Raw genomic sequence first — 15,329 nt, 5'->3', positions numbered from 1 at the left:
TTTCTGCATCATTCTAACTGATATTCTAATTAGTAATTAACATTGTTGAATCGTCAATAGTTTTTTTATGCCAAAGATAAACATATAGGGTTTGATACATGTATACCGACAGAGATCAGTATAAAAATACACGAAACCACAATATTGAAGCAGCTCAAGTTAAATTCGAAATGGACACGTAATAAAAACTTGCAAACAAACACGCTGTCCGTAGTGACTCTCATAAATGATTATGATGACAAGCAGTATGATTTGCAGCTATGTGATCTGTATTGCGGACCCAAAACTCTTTATTGTTCTCAGCCAATTGAAAGGTGAGTGAAATAGTTTGAGTATCTTAAAATATAAAATGTGGGAGACCTAACTCAACCTCAAAAATTAATTCAAGGGATGAGGGTTGCCTTCTATTTATATATTTTAATGTGTAATTATTTTTAATCGATTAGAGACTTAGATTATTTCCATGCGTCCGTGGAGTTCAAATCAGCGTTTCCAAAAGAATAGAGAGTGTTTTTGTGTTACTCCGTTGGATCGATCTAGGGACGTGCGCTACTGCATGATAAATGAAAACTCAAACGTGCCCCAAGTGTGGCAGTAACATTTTCAAGTTGGAGAAGGTGGGGAAAATAGGAGTGCGTTATCTACTTCTGCTATTGTGCATGCAGTGCATTGCAGTGCAGAGGATAAGGTATTGACCATGTGACTCTTACAGAAGAACTTTCACTTCACTCATTAAAAAAAAAAAAAAAGAGATGTTTAATTTTTTTATTTTTCAAAATAAAGGATTTTAGTTTAACATATGACATTATGGTATTAGGTAAAATTTTTTTTACTAAATTTATTGTTAGCATGACATTATATTGTTGATCGTTAATAAATTTCTTACTAAAAAAAGATCTTAATTAACTTTAGCATAAGCCATGCCAAAGATAAGCATATAGGGTTTGATACATATATACCAACAAGAGAGTGTAAAAATACACAAACCACAATCAGTGTATTAACGATTATGACATATAATAGTTAATATTATTTCTATTAATAGTCAATGTTTAATTTTAAAATTGGAGATTCAAATAATCAGATTAAAACAAATAAATAGAGGATTAAGTTAATGAATTAAATTACAAGAAGACCTATTTAATTAGTTAAAATAAATAAGAAAACTATTTTTAAAATTAAGCCTAACTAAATAAAAGCTCTTCCCCCAAACTGAAATCAATAACTTTGCACGGTCTACACTACATGCACCCAAATAACTGTGGAAAGGACAGTTCCTCAAATCTCAGAAAAGATGTCCAGAATGGCTTAATTAATTGTTGCCGCTACCTTGTTGTACGTAATTCTTGTTGGCTCTTTTTAACCCAAGCTTGTAGAGAACAAAAGCTTGATCCTTGAAGCTAGTTGAAAAAGACTTGGGCATAAGCGTGTGTTAAACGTTTAAGTATTTGAACATCTTCTCCAATCTACTGATGAGTAATATTAGTAGTGGATTTTGAGTTACTCCTTTACTGCTACTTTGATTCGTACTTTAAGATCCTTGCCCGTGTAATTTTCAAGATTTATCAGATCTTACTAGTACCAAAAATACACACAAATGTAGTAAGAATGCATTTTGCTGTATAATTCCAATACAGTATTCATACGGAGTCCATAAAAATTTCAATGAAATCTGATATAAATTGTACGAGTCGGTTATGATCGTTTCATTTCACTTATGGTAATAAAATAGATACTCATTACTAAAAATATATTTAACACTTTCAATCTATTTTATCGGCTTATTATTATTATTATTATTATTATTATTATTATTATTAAAATGATTCATTTTACTTTTAGCATTACTAAAGTATTACACATTTAGATTTTTTATCAACAAACGTACGAATAAACTTCAGGGTGGATTCTAAGGTGAAATCCTAAATTCCAGTCTCGCCGGTGAAGTATTAATTTTTACCATTATATATATTTATAAAATATTCAAGGGTTGAGATTTAAGAGAGGAAACTGACTTGGCGCCGATTTTTTTTTTTTTTTTAAATACACTTAATTCTTTTATAACATTTTTTTCCCGTTATTTTATCAAATTCCCTACCACCTCCACCACTCTTCCGCAACTCTCTCATCACTCCCTTCCAAGAACGAATTGGACCAACTCCTTCCAGCACTATTTCAAATTCATTTCAAAATTGTGAGAAGTTATGTTGCTATGTTTTTTTCAATTTCATTCAAATTCTAAATATCAATTCATTACAAATTTCCTTTTTTTTTTTTATATTTCTTCAAACCCTTCCAAACATTACCAGATTCACCACTCTTTTGCTACAAAATCTTGCAAGACCCAAATCTGAATCCAAATTCAAATTTCATCCTAAATCACCACTTTCTTCTACTGATTTATTCAATTTTTGGTCAAATCAGCATCAACTCACGTTTCTACGTACAAATTGGGAGAAAGCTTCAACTTTTTCCTACCACCACTTTCTCATGCTAATTTCTTGAGTTTCCATATATCAAATCTAAATTCATTTGTTGACACCAGTGAAGCAAAAGATTAACCCATATCAGAAAAAAAAAACCAAAATATTTCAAACAACAACCCCTAAATAAGCATTTTGAAAAATTAACATAAGACTTTTATTTTATCTTTTTACTCATACTTTTTTTTGAAAAACTTCCGAGAATGTCACTTATCTCATAAATATCCAAATTAAGTACATTTATCAATTAATTCCTTTAAATAGTCTCAATTGTACAATCTTATATCTTAATTTTTTTCTTTTCAGTGTGATTCATCTGAATTGTTACAATCATTGTAAGAGAAGAAGCGTCCTTGGAGAAGAATATTGTCTCTAGAGTTCCAAACCAGGTAAGGCCAAGGAAGGGGCAGCGGAAACGTAGGACATGGCTGGTGACGTCAAAGAGGAGGTCATGAAGTGGATTTGAAAAAATAAATATAGAAAAAACAAACAGAAAGGGGATTCAGATTTTTTTTATGAGGAGATTAAAAAAAAATTAAAACTTTTAATAATTTTTTATTATTTAATTTTAATCATTTCAATATATTTTTTTCTTCCCGCTTAAAACCTCTAAATCAGTCATTTTAGTGGCACCGGGTGAGGGGGGAGTTTTGGACTTCACCCTTGAATCTTTGTGCAAGTACTTTTCTAATGGTTTTTCATCATCAGGAAAAATTGTGACGTTTTTAATAGTCAGAAAATATTAATAAAGGTAAACTCAAATTTCACAAATCGGACTGAACCGTACATGTAAAATGATTAACAGAGTTATTTAAAAGTAAAATACCCCATTTTACTTTAGAATATTTAAAAGTAAAATACCCTATTTTGGTTATAAAAAAAAAAACTCTATCTTTGTTATATCTATTCCTTCTGTCTTCTATTCCTTACATATCTACACGCCTTATGAACATATTTTTTTTTATCCGAATAAATCAAAGAAATTGGAACATATATGGGACATATACACATGTGCACAAAACATTAGCCATTAAACACTACCATGCATTAATTTTCAACCACTATTGTCTTCGGTACTCGTTCATCGTTTTCTTCGCTCCTGTCTGTGTCTGTACTACAGAAATTTATTGCTCCCTGTAGTTCTGTTTTAAATGACAGTTATCAATAGGTGATCTAGACATTACAAAAGGAGGACATTTGTATTACCAGTGTGGGCATATCTCACGGTCATGGTTGATTTTCAAAAATATTATCTTGTTCTATATAAAAAAAAAGTGTAGGCTATATAATAGTCCTATTCCATTTCATAAGGATCTCATGGATATCACCAGCCAAAGTAATTTACAATTTACTTTTGCCTCTTATAATGAATGGATGCTTCAAGTCTGCTGCAACAAATTACATGGATGCTATAGTAAGGGATGGAGAAGATCAACTCAAAGCTTGTGGTCTATGTTGAAAAGCATGGCCATGGAAACTGGTGTTCAGTTCCAGAGAAAGCGGGTGAAACAACTTTTACTATCTATTTTATTTTCTCATCAAATCTATTTATGAGTCTTCTTCGTGTTCGAGTGATTTGAGTTTTCCTATTTTAATTTATGTTACATTCCTGGATGTATATAGGTCTTCAAAGATGTAGAAGGAGCTGCAGACTGAGGTGGATTAGCGACCTCAAACCAGAGACAACATGAGGAAACTTTAGTTTCGCAGAGGATCACACAATTATTGAACTCCATGCTCTCGGGAACAAGTGAGCTTTCTTTCAGCTTTGAGATTTTTCTGTTTTTAGAATGGTTTATAATATGAAAGTAATGAAACCACGATATTTCATGTCAATTTTCCAACAGTCACTTTTACGTCTTTAGGAAACGAAACCAGCTTGTTTTCCCTTACTTTATCACTCGTTATGTATATTGCCTATGCAGATCGATGGTCAATCATAGCATCTCACTTGCCCAATACAACAAATAATGAGATCAAGAATTATTGGAACACCAACATCAAGAAAAGGCTTATGAGAAAGGGCATACATTCAATTACTCACGAACAAAAAGCCACTACCTTTAATTTGAAGACCAGTCAAAGGATGCTGTCAATATGAAGCACATAGGGCAACAAGAAAGTGCTAGATTTGAAGCTAAAGCTAGAAAATCCATGCAAGTTGGATCCAACTCTTTCATTCCCCCGGTTCATTAGAATCACTATCAACCAAACATAACAACATTGTATATAACATTTATGTTCTCATGCTTGTTATATATCATGACCTTCAATCACTAATATTCACATTGAGCTTCCTAGGTAGAAAGCTTATTAATGTCTAAACTAATGTAGGATAATTTACTAACATTGTAACTTTCACTTTCATATAAGGATTATGATAATGTTATAGAAATTAGTAGTCAAATTCAAAAAATAATGAAAAACTATGTGTTAAACTTGTAAGATGGTGACATTATGATGGTTATGAATGTAAAAATGACCTTCTATATTGGATCAAGTTACAACCAATGTAAAAAGTGATTTACATCCATAACTATCACAATGTCATCATCTTGCAAGTTTGATACATAATTTTTCATTATCTTTTGAGTTTGACTATTAATTTCTACAATATTACCATAACCCTTATATGAAAGTGAACTTTCAATTTTAGTAATTATCCTACATTAGTTTGGATAATAAGCTTTTTAGATAGGAAACTCAATGAGAATATTACTGATTGAAGGTCATGATATATAACAAGCATGAGGATATAAATGTTATATACAATGTTGTTGTGTTTGGTTGATAGTGAATCTAATGAACCGGGGGAATGAAAGAATTGGATCCAACGTGCAACAAGAATTTTTTGCTCATTGTTTATTGTTTTTGGATTAGTCACCACCATAGGTTTTAAAGGTGTTGACTTTTAGTTTGTAGATAATGGATCTATACTAATTTCAATAAGTCCATTTGTTTTTAAAATTATTACTTTTGAAATGTTTGAGGTGGTAATACATTTAACAACACCAAAGAGATAATCTTTGAAGTTTAACAACGAAAAGCCTTATCAAGATGGACATGGGTCTCATTACCCACAAACTAAAGCCAACACCCCGAATCCAATGGTGATGACTCTAAGAACAATGTCAATATATATGAACCACATGGAACAATGGAGAGTGTTCAATGTAAAATCCAAGACGAAGAATCCATGTTGCAAGTTAGATATAGCTCCTTCCCAAACCCTTAGGTAATCATTATCAAAATTTCAACTCAACCTTATCATTCTATAAATTCACTATCAATCAAATATCACAAGACAATTTTTAACATGTACATCTTCATGATTGTCACAAAACGATTATGGTCTTCAATCACTAGTATCCATGATTGTAGCTGAGGGTTTAGACATTAGCCAATGACAATTGCTTTTGCTTGACTTTAGAAATTTTATCATTTATTTGTCATACTAAGTATTAGTTAAATACCTTATTGTAGTTGTAAAGATTTTCTCCTATCTCTATATTATGTTGATATAATTTTACTTTAAAAAGTGTTCATTGTACAACAATTTCAATGCATAGATGCATGATATCTAATAAATTTGTAAGTGAGTCAATATTGACATTAATTAAAAACTTGTGAACAACTCTACTTTTTCTATGCAATAATAAAGGGGGAAAATAACACATGCAATGACAATTTAAATAGTTTTTATACATTCATTCATTAATTTAGATTAAAATATGATTTTAGTTCCTTAATTATTGAAAATTTTTGTTTTTAACCCCTAAACTAATATTTGACTATTTTGGTTCCTTAACTATTTTTCCATTTGATGTTTGGTTCCCGTTAAATATCTCTATTAAAATGAAGTGATAGTTAATTTTTAATTATTTAACGTTCGACCAATAAATTGTTGGCATTTGCAATTTATAGAAGAAAAAAAAAAAGAATCGCACCCCAAATAAAGGAAAGACAAGATGCTTTAAACATTTGAGATAATGATTTTCGTTCATATAATCGAAAGTGGATTAAAGACCCCAAATCTCTCTCGTGCTAATTTTTAGGTCCACAATGTTTTGAAAACAATTAACCCCATAGAAGGAGCTTTGCACAAATATTTTGTATTGTGACACTTTGATTGTGAGGAGCGGAACCAAGGTGACGAGGGAAGTGTTTGAAGCTGGGGAAGGAAGGTTGAAGGTTGTGGGAAGAGCAGGGGTGTGCATTGACAGCGTGGATCTACAAGCTGCCACTGAATTTGGTTACGGCGGCGAGCCTCGAATCACTGCCATATGCCGCTGCAAATTCCTAATTCCCCTTTTCTATACTTATGTTGTAATCTTTATATATGTGCCTTTTTATCTTAAAAATGTTTACATTAAATTTAAAAAATAAAATAAAATAAGATTACAAAATTAAAAGTATTATTGTATTTTTTTTAAAACCCTTCAAACCAATTTCCTGCACTGATTTTGGATAATTTTCCAAAGATTATGAGAAGAGCCAATTTTTTAGAGTCAACAAAATCCATCACCAAATTATTGGTCGAACCCTTCGAATAGCCCGGTTAATTTGGTCCAATTTTAAAAACAATGATGTAAGCAATTAGCATTACTTAATTTTAATGTTCAGTTTTTTAATTCTTTACTTTCTTGTATAATAAATTATTTATCAAATACTAAATCAGTAAATTTAAAAATGAATCAAGAAGATATTTGTAGTATGAAAATAAATATTTAAGTTGCAAATGAGTTAAACAAGTGAATTTTATGTTTAATCTTTTTAAACAAAATGAATTAAGTAAATTACAGTTATTTATTTTTAATCCTGACTGACTGATGTGACATCTGTGACGTGTATTTTTTGATTTTTTATTTGGTGTATGTGCGTACACAACTTACAAATAAAATGAGAATAATATTCTTTTTAAAAATATTAAAATTTTAAATTTAAGTCATATATATTAAACTCTTTCGGTGAGCCTCCGGAGAGTGTAAACTCTTTTGTTTTTGTTGATGCCTTGGGGATTCAGTTTTCCGGTGGTTGTCTATTATTAGTTTCCTGCCCTGTTGTCTTTTGTTGTCCTTTTCTCGGTTGTTTTAAAAAAAATACATGGATGGTTAAAATTAAAACTTATTTTGTGGTACATTTAGCATTTAAATAAGATTTAATAGGTCATCTGTATAGTTTTTATTTCTCATATTAAGAAGAGTGTTCTCATTTGGTACGTTCCACACACACCTAAAACTTATATTTATACATTTGTTTTTTTTTAATAATCTAAATCATTTCTGGACTAAAATTAATATGAATAAAAATTTAAGAAATGATTGTTTGAATTTATTAAAAACATATTGCCTATTCTGCCAGAAAGAAGAGGAGTATGCTGCTCATCTTTTTCTGCAATGCGAATTCTCTTATCAGTTGTGGATTAAGGTGTTTGGCTGGTTGGGAGTCTCCATATATGGTGCAGATTACTGAGGTGCGCAATCATTATTTGCAGCACGGTTTCGTCACCTAGCTACTTTGGCGTGCAATATGTTGGTGTCTATGGCTTCAAAGAAACGAGCTAGGTTATCTTTCGGGATGTGGAACCAGATTTAGAGAGGGTTTTTGAACATGTCAAATAAATTTCTTGGGCCTGGTTTAGTTGCAGGAGTGTTCTGTCATGTGGTCTTCCATATGCAAACTGGTGTATTAATCCCTTGGGCAGAGCAGGGGACTCTTATTAATTACTTCACTTTTTATTGAATTTCAGTTCTTCATTTACGGATTGAAGTGCATTGGCTAATGTGATTAATTATGATGACAGCTTGTGGTATTTAATTGATCTGTGACCAGTACATGCAATTATATGAACAGTACTGGAGGATGAAGTGATAGAATTGAAGCTGATTGTCGGCAGTTTGATTGCCCTCAGCATTGGTCCCTTCTATTGATTGCTGGATGTGTGATTTGGTTAGTGCAGCTACCTTCACCAATTACAAAATTGTTTTGATCCGCATAAGCGCAAGTAAACTTTTCTATTATTCAAGTTCGTGGTATTGTTGCTGGACACGTTACTTGCATGGAGTTCGTTTTATACATCTTGGAACCCCAAATTCATTGGCTGCTGATCATTGGAATATTAATCATGGAGTACAAAATGGCTAGCTGCATCGGTCTTTTAGCCCTAACCTGGAGCTACTGTGTTATTCAAGCGTTTAAGTGCTATTTTTGGAAGTGTTCTCCAATTACTGAGAAATTATCTCTTAATTATGATGATTATTATTTATATATATTGTATATGAGCGGATGTGTCTGCCTCTATATAGTGTTATTTTCAAGATTTAGGACCCACGCACACACATCCTTTGAGTTATGTGTTAATATATGGCAATGATGTTTAATGGGTGTAAAACTTTGGTTTTGTGCACGTAAACTTTTTAACAAGTATACTAGCTACTTTAGTAATTTTCAAAGCAAAATATCCCATTTTATTATCTCTTCTATTTCTTTTTCTTTGTCAGTATTCATAGATATATCACATATGAATGTCCACAAACATTACTCGTTAAATACTTCCATGCAAAGGAAAAATTCATCACACATGAATGCGAGTTAAACTAGAACCTGCCATGCATATTAGATAATATGCGCACATTGATTTTATAATATGAACCAGACCAAGTAAACATATCAGAAAAAGCCCATTAACATGCACTCAACCACATATTCCTCAATCAACTAAACGAGAGAGAACACGTACTCAGGCAAAATACAAGACCGTGACTGCTAGCAATATAGCATCAAACTCCACATACAGCGCGTAATACAAATGAGCATAATAAAACCAAGCCACGTTATGGCACAGTTCCTTCACCAAAACGCCTCAATGATATAAGACAAAAAAAATGCAAAATATAGACAAAGCATAATATATAATTGACCGTGGGAGTAAATTACATTATATTGTATTTTTCAGAACTTTTTTTAAATATAATATTTTTTGTTGTTGAAGAAACTGATTTACTTCATCACAAATCATGATTTTTAGCCTAGATTTATTCTTCACTCTGGCAACAATAATATATAATTGACCGTTGGAAAAAAATTAGGTTTTGTACAGGAAAATAATATTTGGACACCTAACATGTTATTAGACACCTAAAGAGAAAGAGAAAAAAGAAAAAAATATAAATATATTATAGGTGATATGAAGTGATAGATAGAGAAAAATGATCAAATTATGGATGTTTGAAAAGGTGGTCAAATAAGTATATTGTTCCCTGGCAAAACAACTCCAACATAGCAAACACACCAGAAGAGGAAATTTAAGTTTATGGACATATGCATGTTCACAAAATATTTCTAACTCGTTAAATACAGCCATGCATTAGTTTTCAATTTTTATTTTTTTATTTTATGTTGACAGGGAACGTGGGTAAAATATGATTTAAGTTGTCGTCGGTACTCGGTGCTATCTTCACTCAGTAATTTGGTTAAAGTAATTTACCATTTACTTTTGTCTCTTATTACTATTCTATAAAATTATGTTGAGTTAAAATTAATTTTATTACGTAATATTCAAATTTGGCTGCTATTAAATCTAATTCTATTTTGCAGATCGTGGATATAGTATTGAGTAGGGGGACTGTCTCATCAAGGACTCTCATCTCACTGCTAAATTTCAGTTGTGGTTGTGATCAGATCAAGATGCTATGCAGGTTATTTTTTAATGGCACGAATCTCAATCATTAATGTATACTTTTATTTAAATAAAATCAAGATGAATGGATGGCACGTAGTTATTTTCCAACTACAGGTATTTAATTTCTGATAGCCCTCAGCCTTGGTCCCTTCTATTGATTAATGCATGTCTGATTCTAATAGTGCATGCAGCTACGTACCTACACCAATTATTTGCAGTTATTCGTTCCTATCCGCACAAGTAAACTTTTAGGTCATTCAAGTTCGTGCTAGTTTTGCTCGACACGTATGTTACTTGGAATGCTAAATTCTTTAACTGCTATGTAGTACAAAATGTGCATTGGTCTTGTAGCCCTAACTTTGAGCTACTGCATGTGTTGTTTAACCCGTTTAAGTATTTGAACGTGTTCTCTAATTTACTATAAGTGCTAGTAATTTATTATTTGTATAGTATATATGCAAGTGAGTGCCTGTTAACTCGATAAAAAAACATACCAAATCATTATAAGTAGTAAAGTTCTCGGAAGTTCGGGTGTCGAATCTATAGGGACTTTGTTTGTATTTAGATTAATGCAAACTCAATTTAAAAGCAAGAGATAAAAATTTAAAATGAAAGATAAAGAAAGATAGAAAATAAGGTAAATAAAAGATAAGATATTTAAAGATAAAAGAAAAGATAAGATATTTAAAGATAAGATTCAAAGATAAAAGAAAAAGATAAAAGATTGAAAGATCAAAATAGAAGATAAAATATGTAAATTGCGATATGATAAAAATAACTACTTCTACGAAATTCAAATAAGAAACTTCAATAATAAAATAGGAAATAAAATCTATATATTAAAATTGCTAAAACCTAACAAGTCTAATCAGCCTAGATATATGAATTCAGGATTTGTCTGTTATCAATACCAGTGAACTAATTCTACCCCACATCTATCCATCTACTTGCCCCTTATGCCTCACGAAGACAAGCCTACCTTAATTACCTAAAAATCAATAACTAAGATGCATTAAGATTACATTCTAGATGTTTGCGAAAACATGGGCATTGGGGCATTAGGTCATGCGAACCCAATGATTTCTTTCTTTTATTGTTCTATTAAGCGTTATTCTCTCCCGAGTGGCCTAACCCTTAAAATCGATTCACGCATTCATTCCTTATCCCTAATTAGGCTTTACCCTCTCCTGAGTTGCCTAAAGACTAACAGAAAATAAAGTCCGAGATGCAGAATAAATAAGAAAGAAAAGCAGATAAAAGAACCTGTAAGAAAAACCCTCTAAAAGATAACCCGATAATTTCTTTCTTTTAGTGTTCTATTAAGTGTTACCCTCTTCCGAGTGGCTTAACCCTTAAAACAGATTCAAGTATTCATTCCTTACCCCTAATTAGGCTTTACCCTCTCCCGAGTGGTCTAAACCCTAATAGAAAGTAAGTTCCGAGATACAGAATGTAAAAAGAAAGAACGATAAATAAATAAAAGAACCTGGAGGAAATTCCTCTTTTCATTGATAACTCTTGAAATGCTCCATACAGACTTTTTAGGCCTGTCAAGCCCTAGTTAGGGAGTTTAGCCACTCATAGTCATGATGACTATACAATGAGAAGGGGATGAAAGGAAGGGAGTAAATGAAACCCCTAGGAGAGGGGGTTCTGTGGTGGTGTGTTTTTCCTAGGCTGACCCTCTTATTTATAGGTGTAAACTTGGGCTTGGGCCTTCGTAGTCTCGCTGAGCGCGAAGCCTCGCGCTCAGCGTCACGTCGCGCTCAGCGCCACGTCGCGCTCAGCGCGCATCCTGGCGCCTTGCTGGACTTGGGCTTCTTCTGATTTTCTTCTTTTTTTCTTTATTTCTGTTCCTTTTTGTTTGTTGTACCTTCCTTTTTCACATCTGCAATTAAAATTTGAAATTAATTAAATCTTTCTAAATTGAAGCATAAATAACTGTTAAATAATTAATTCTAAATTAATTTTAGACCAATTTTTTATTATTAATTCACTATTATTTAGCAGTTATCACTGCCTTTATATATATATATGCCGAGAGACACAAATGCAAGATTGACTTTTAGTGATAAGGATATGATTTTGAATTACTCTCCTTTGCTGCTACTTTGTTACGTACTTTAAGAATATATATCATCATTATAATAAAATTCTTTGCCCGAGCCCAATAATATATCTGCAAAGATCCACATTGCAAAATTACTCCAAGCCAGACAATGATATATACATACAGCTGCATAAGTATATAGACAAACATATATAAATAATACACCTGCAAATAAAACACACGTACCGGACCAGCATGGGCCAGAAACCAACATTGACCTGCATTCTGCACAAACCACACCATCAATCGACACGCAGCAACACCACATTAATTGATTAGCAGAACCCGCCACAATATTAAACTAGTATATGTTTTTTATTACAATCATCTATTTGATACTCTCCCCATCTCATTTAATTATTTTTTATTTCTAAAAATAGCAGTTCATTATGCTTTTAAAATTTCTAAAATAGTAGTTTTCTTATAAAAATAAAAAATAAACAAGCACAACTTGACGATTTTTCACCATAAAAAAGTTGTGCCATTTTTAATTTAACTGTAAGAAAATATAAAAATAAAATATAGCCCACATACTCCATGCATGTAATTTTGTTTAACAAGTATACTACTTTTGTAAATTTAAAAGCAAAATATCGCGTTTTAGGATAAAACAGGACCTCTCTATATCTTTCTCTTTTATTATATCATATCTATTGTTATATTAATTATTTTCTTATATATTATTATTTTTATCTCTCTAGTGTTTAGGGACATATGTCCAGAAAACATTATTACTCATTAAATATTGACATGCTTTCATTTCCAATTACTTTTTATATTTACAAGAAACGTGCAAAATATGAATTAAGTTATCCGTACTCTGTGCTATCTTAGTATCTTCAGTGTTTGTGATACTAGTTTCTCACCCGTGGTATGCACGTACGTATTTAATTTAATGAGTGAATCATACAAATTATTTCTGAGATTTTATAAAATTATACAATTTTTTCTTCCGATCCTTTTATCTCTTGCAACATTATATATTCTTAATTTTTGAAAATATACACTTACTCTCCCTCACACACTAACCCCTTTAATTGTTTGAAAAATATTACATAATTCTCCCGTGTTACTGTAATTGTTAAAAAAATATTATATTTTCTCTATTTAAATTTTATTTTCTTTATAAGAATAAAAAATAATGTAATAAAAAATCTTAAATAAGCTAGACAAATAAATGAAAAATAATATATAATAGAGCACAAAGAATATAAGTTACATTATATTACATTTTTTAGAATATTTTTTATATACAATATTTTTTGTTATTGAAGAAATTTATTTATTAATGTTTATCACAAATCGTTATTTCAAGCCCAGATTTATTCTTTACTTTTGAAACAATAATATAAAATAAACCATGGGAAAAATTTGGCTTTTGAAAAAAAAAAATCCAACATAAGATATGATTTGTCCTTGACTTTTGTTTATAGTCATAACAAAATACAAGAGAAAATTGACATTTTTGAAACTCTATTGGACTCGTAGTTGGATGATACTATATATATCCATTCTTTGAATGTATACCTTAGTCCCAATATGATTCACAGTACGTAATTCTTCAACAACTAATCCTCTTCTATTGCAAAGACCAACAAAAATATCAAAGTTCCTCATGAGCATTAAAAGGACTTTTTTTTTCAAAACTAATTGATGATTACGAATTCTAGAGCATCTTATTCCATTTATAAATTTAGTGGTTGACCAATATGGTTGAATACCTGTATCATCATGAATTGTCAGTGGAGGAATGCTAAAAACACTTTTAATTTTTTTTTCTAGCACCCTTTTTATTATTGGTTGGAATTAATTTGTTGTAAATCATAAATTTTGATAAGTGTGACTTCTAAATCAAAATAGTGATTCGTTAAGTGAGAAAAGAGATTTACCAAATTTTATATTTGTAATAAAATCTAGCTAATAATAGAAAAAGAATGCTTGAAGGAGAGTGTTAGAAGGAATATTACTGGCACTTCTATCTTAAATATTGAATCAACAGTTGGAAACAATGACATCAAATGTTTGATAATTGCGTTTACTATTTTCAACATATGAACCAATGTTGCTTTATCCTCAAAGTAGTGAGTAATTTCGAGGCTGTCAAAAAATTTGGGCATATTGATTTTACTGTATTTCCAATTGGATTACCATGCTGCATGGAGTGGCAGATAAAAAAATAAATAAATAATTGCAACAAAGAAATAGTTTAATATTTTTAAACAAAAATATTATAAGTTTTTCCGAAAGACATAATTTCATGATAAACAAAAAATCTAAATATCTAAACTTATGGGATTAAAAATCATCATAAATTAAAAAAAAAACCACAAATCATAAAATAAAAATAAAAATAAAAATATTTAATTTGTAGTAATTTTTTTATAATTTATTACTTCGTTTTAAATTTGTGGCATTTCTTTTATAATTTGTAGTGGTTTTGAAATTCAACCATCATGCATTATAGAAAAATCATCACAGATTTGAATATATTAAACAATCACAATTTTTTATTATCTAACCATCATAATTTACATAACTGATTAATTGAAAAAGCAATGATTAATATACAAAACTCTTTATGGTTCTCATCCAATAGGATGAAGGTGAATGAAATAATAGAGGAGGTAAAACTGTGTTCTTAACAATGAATCACAGCTAGGTGTAAGTTCAAATACCCCCTTGCATGTCGGTTTCAAACTCCTTTAGCTTGAGAAACATTTAATTTGAAGTTGGAGAAGGTGGGGTAACATAATAAAGTTTGGCTGCTATTAAATCTACTGCTATTGTGCAGGAGATTTCATGACTTCACTCATTGTATTCATTTACGTATGGTTATGACTTATGATATTTAATTATTTAGTAGTATGTGTCTACTGGGTCGCACATGCAATTGGCACGATGAAGTGACAATAGAGGGCTGATTGTTTGCAGGTTGGATGTCTCATCTGATTACCCTCAGCCTAGGAGGTTCTTCTATTCATTGATCATTGGTGTATGTCTGATATACTGTGTTACTGCATGCATCTACCATACGCCTAAGCACAAGCATACTTTT

General features: G+C 30.9%; 1 long non-coding RNA gene and 2 other non-coding genes across 3 annotated transcripts; all 3 read left to right on the top strand.

Moving 5' to 3' along the window:
- The first annotated feature begins 3,562 nt into the window (after positions 1 to 3,562).
- On the top strand, positions 3,563 to 4,434 carry LOC121173217 (uncharacterized). Its single transcript, XR_005887634.1, has 3 exons — positions 3,563 to 3,986; positions 4,107 to 4,233; positions 4,409 to 4,434. It is a non-coding gene; the product is annotated as an uncharacterized lncRNA (long non-coding RNA).
- Positions 4,435 to 4,911: 477 nt separating this feature from the next.
- Positions 4,912 to 5,056, top strand: MIR4348A (microRNA MIR4348a). Its single transcript, NR_048668.1, has one exon. It is a non-coding gene; the product is annotated as a microRNA MIR4348a (primary transcript).
- A 97-nt stretch (positions 5,057 to 5,153) lies between these two features.
- MIR5040 (microRNA MIR5040) lies at positions 5,154 to 5,304 on the top strand. The gene has a single exon (NR_048827.1). It is a non-coding gene; the product is annotated as a microRNA MIR5040 (primary transcript).
- The last annotated feature ends 10,025 nt before the right edge of the window (positions 5,305 to 15,329 follow it).

The sequence above is a fragment of the Glycine max genome, chromosome 12 (genome assembly GCF_000004515.6).
Source record: "Glycine max cultivar Williams 82 chromosome 12, Glycine_max_v4.0, whole genome shotgun sequence".
NCBI lineage: Eukaryota > Viridiplantae > Streptophyta > Magnoliopsida > Fabales > Fabaceae > Glycine > Glycine max.
This window is presented reverse-complemented; position numbering and strand designations above follow the sequence as displayed.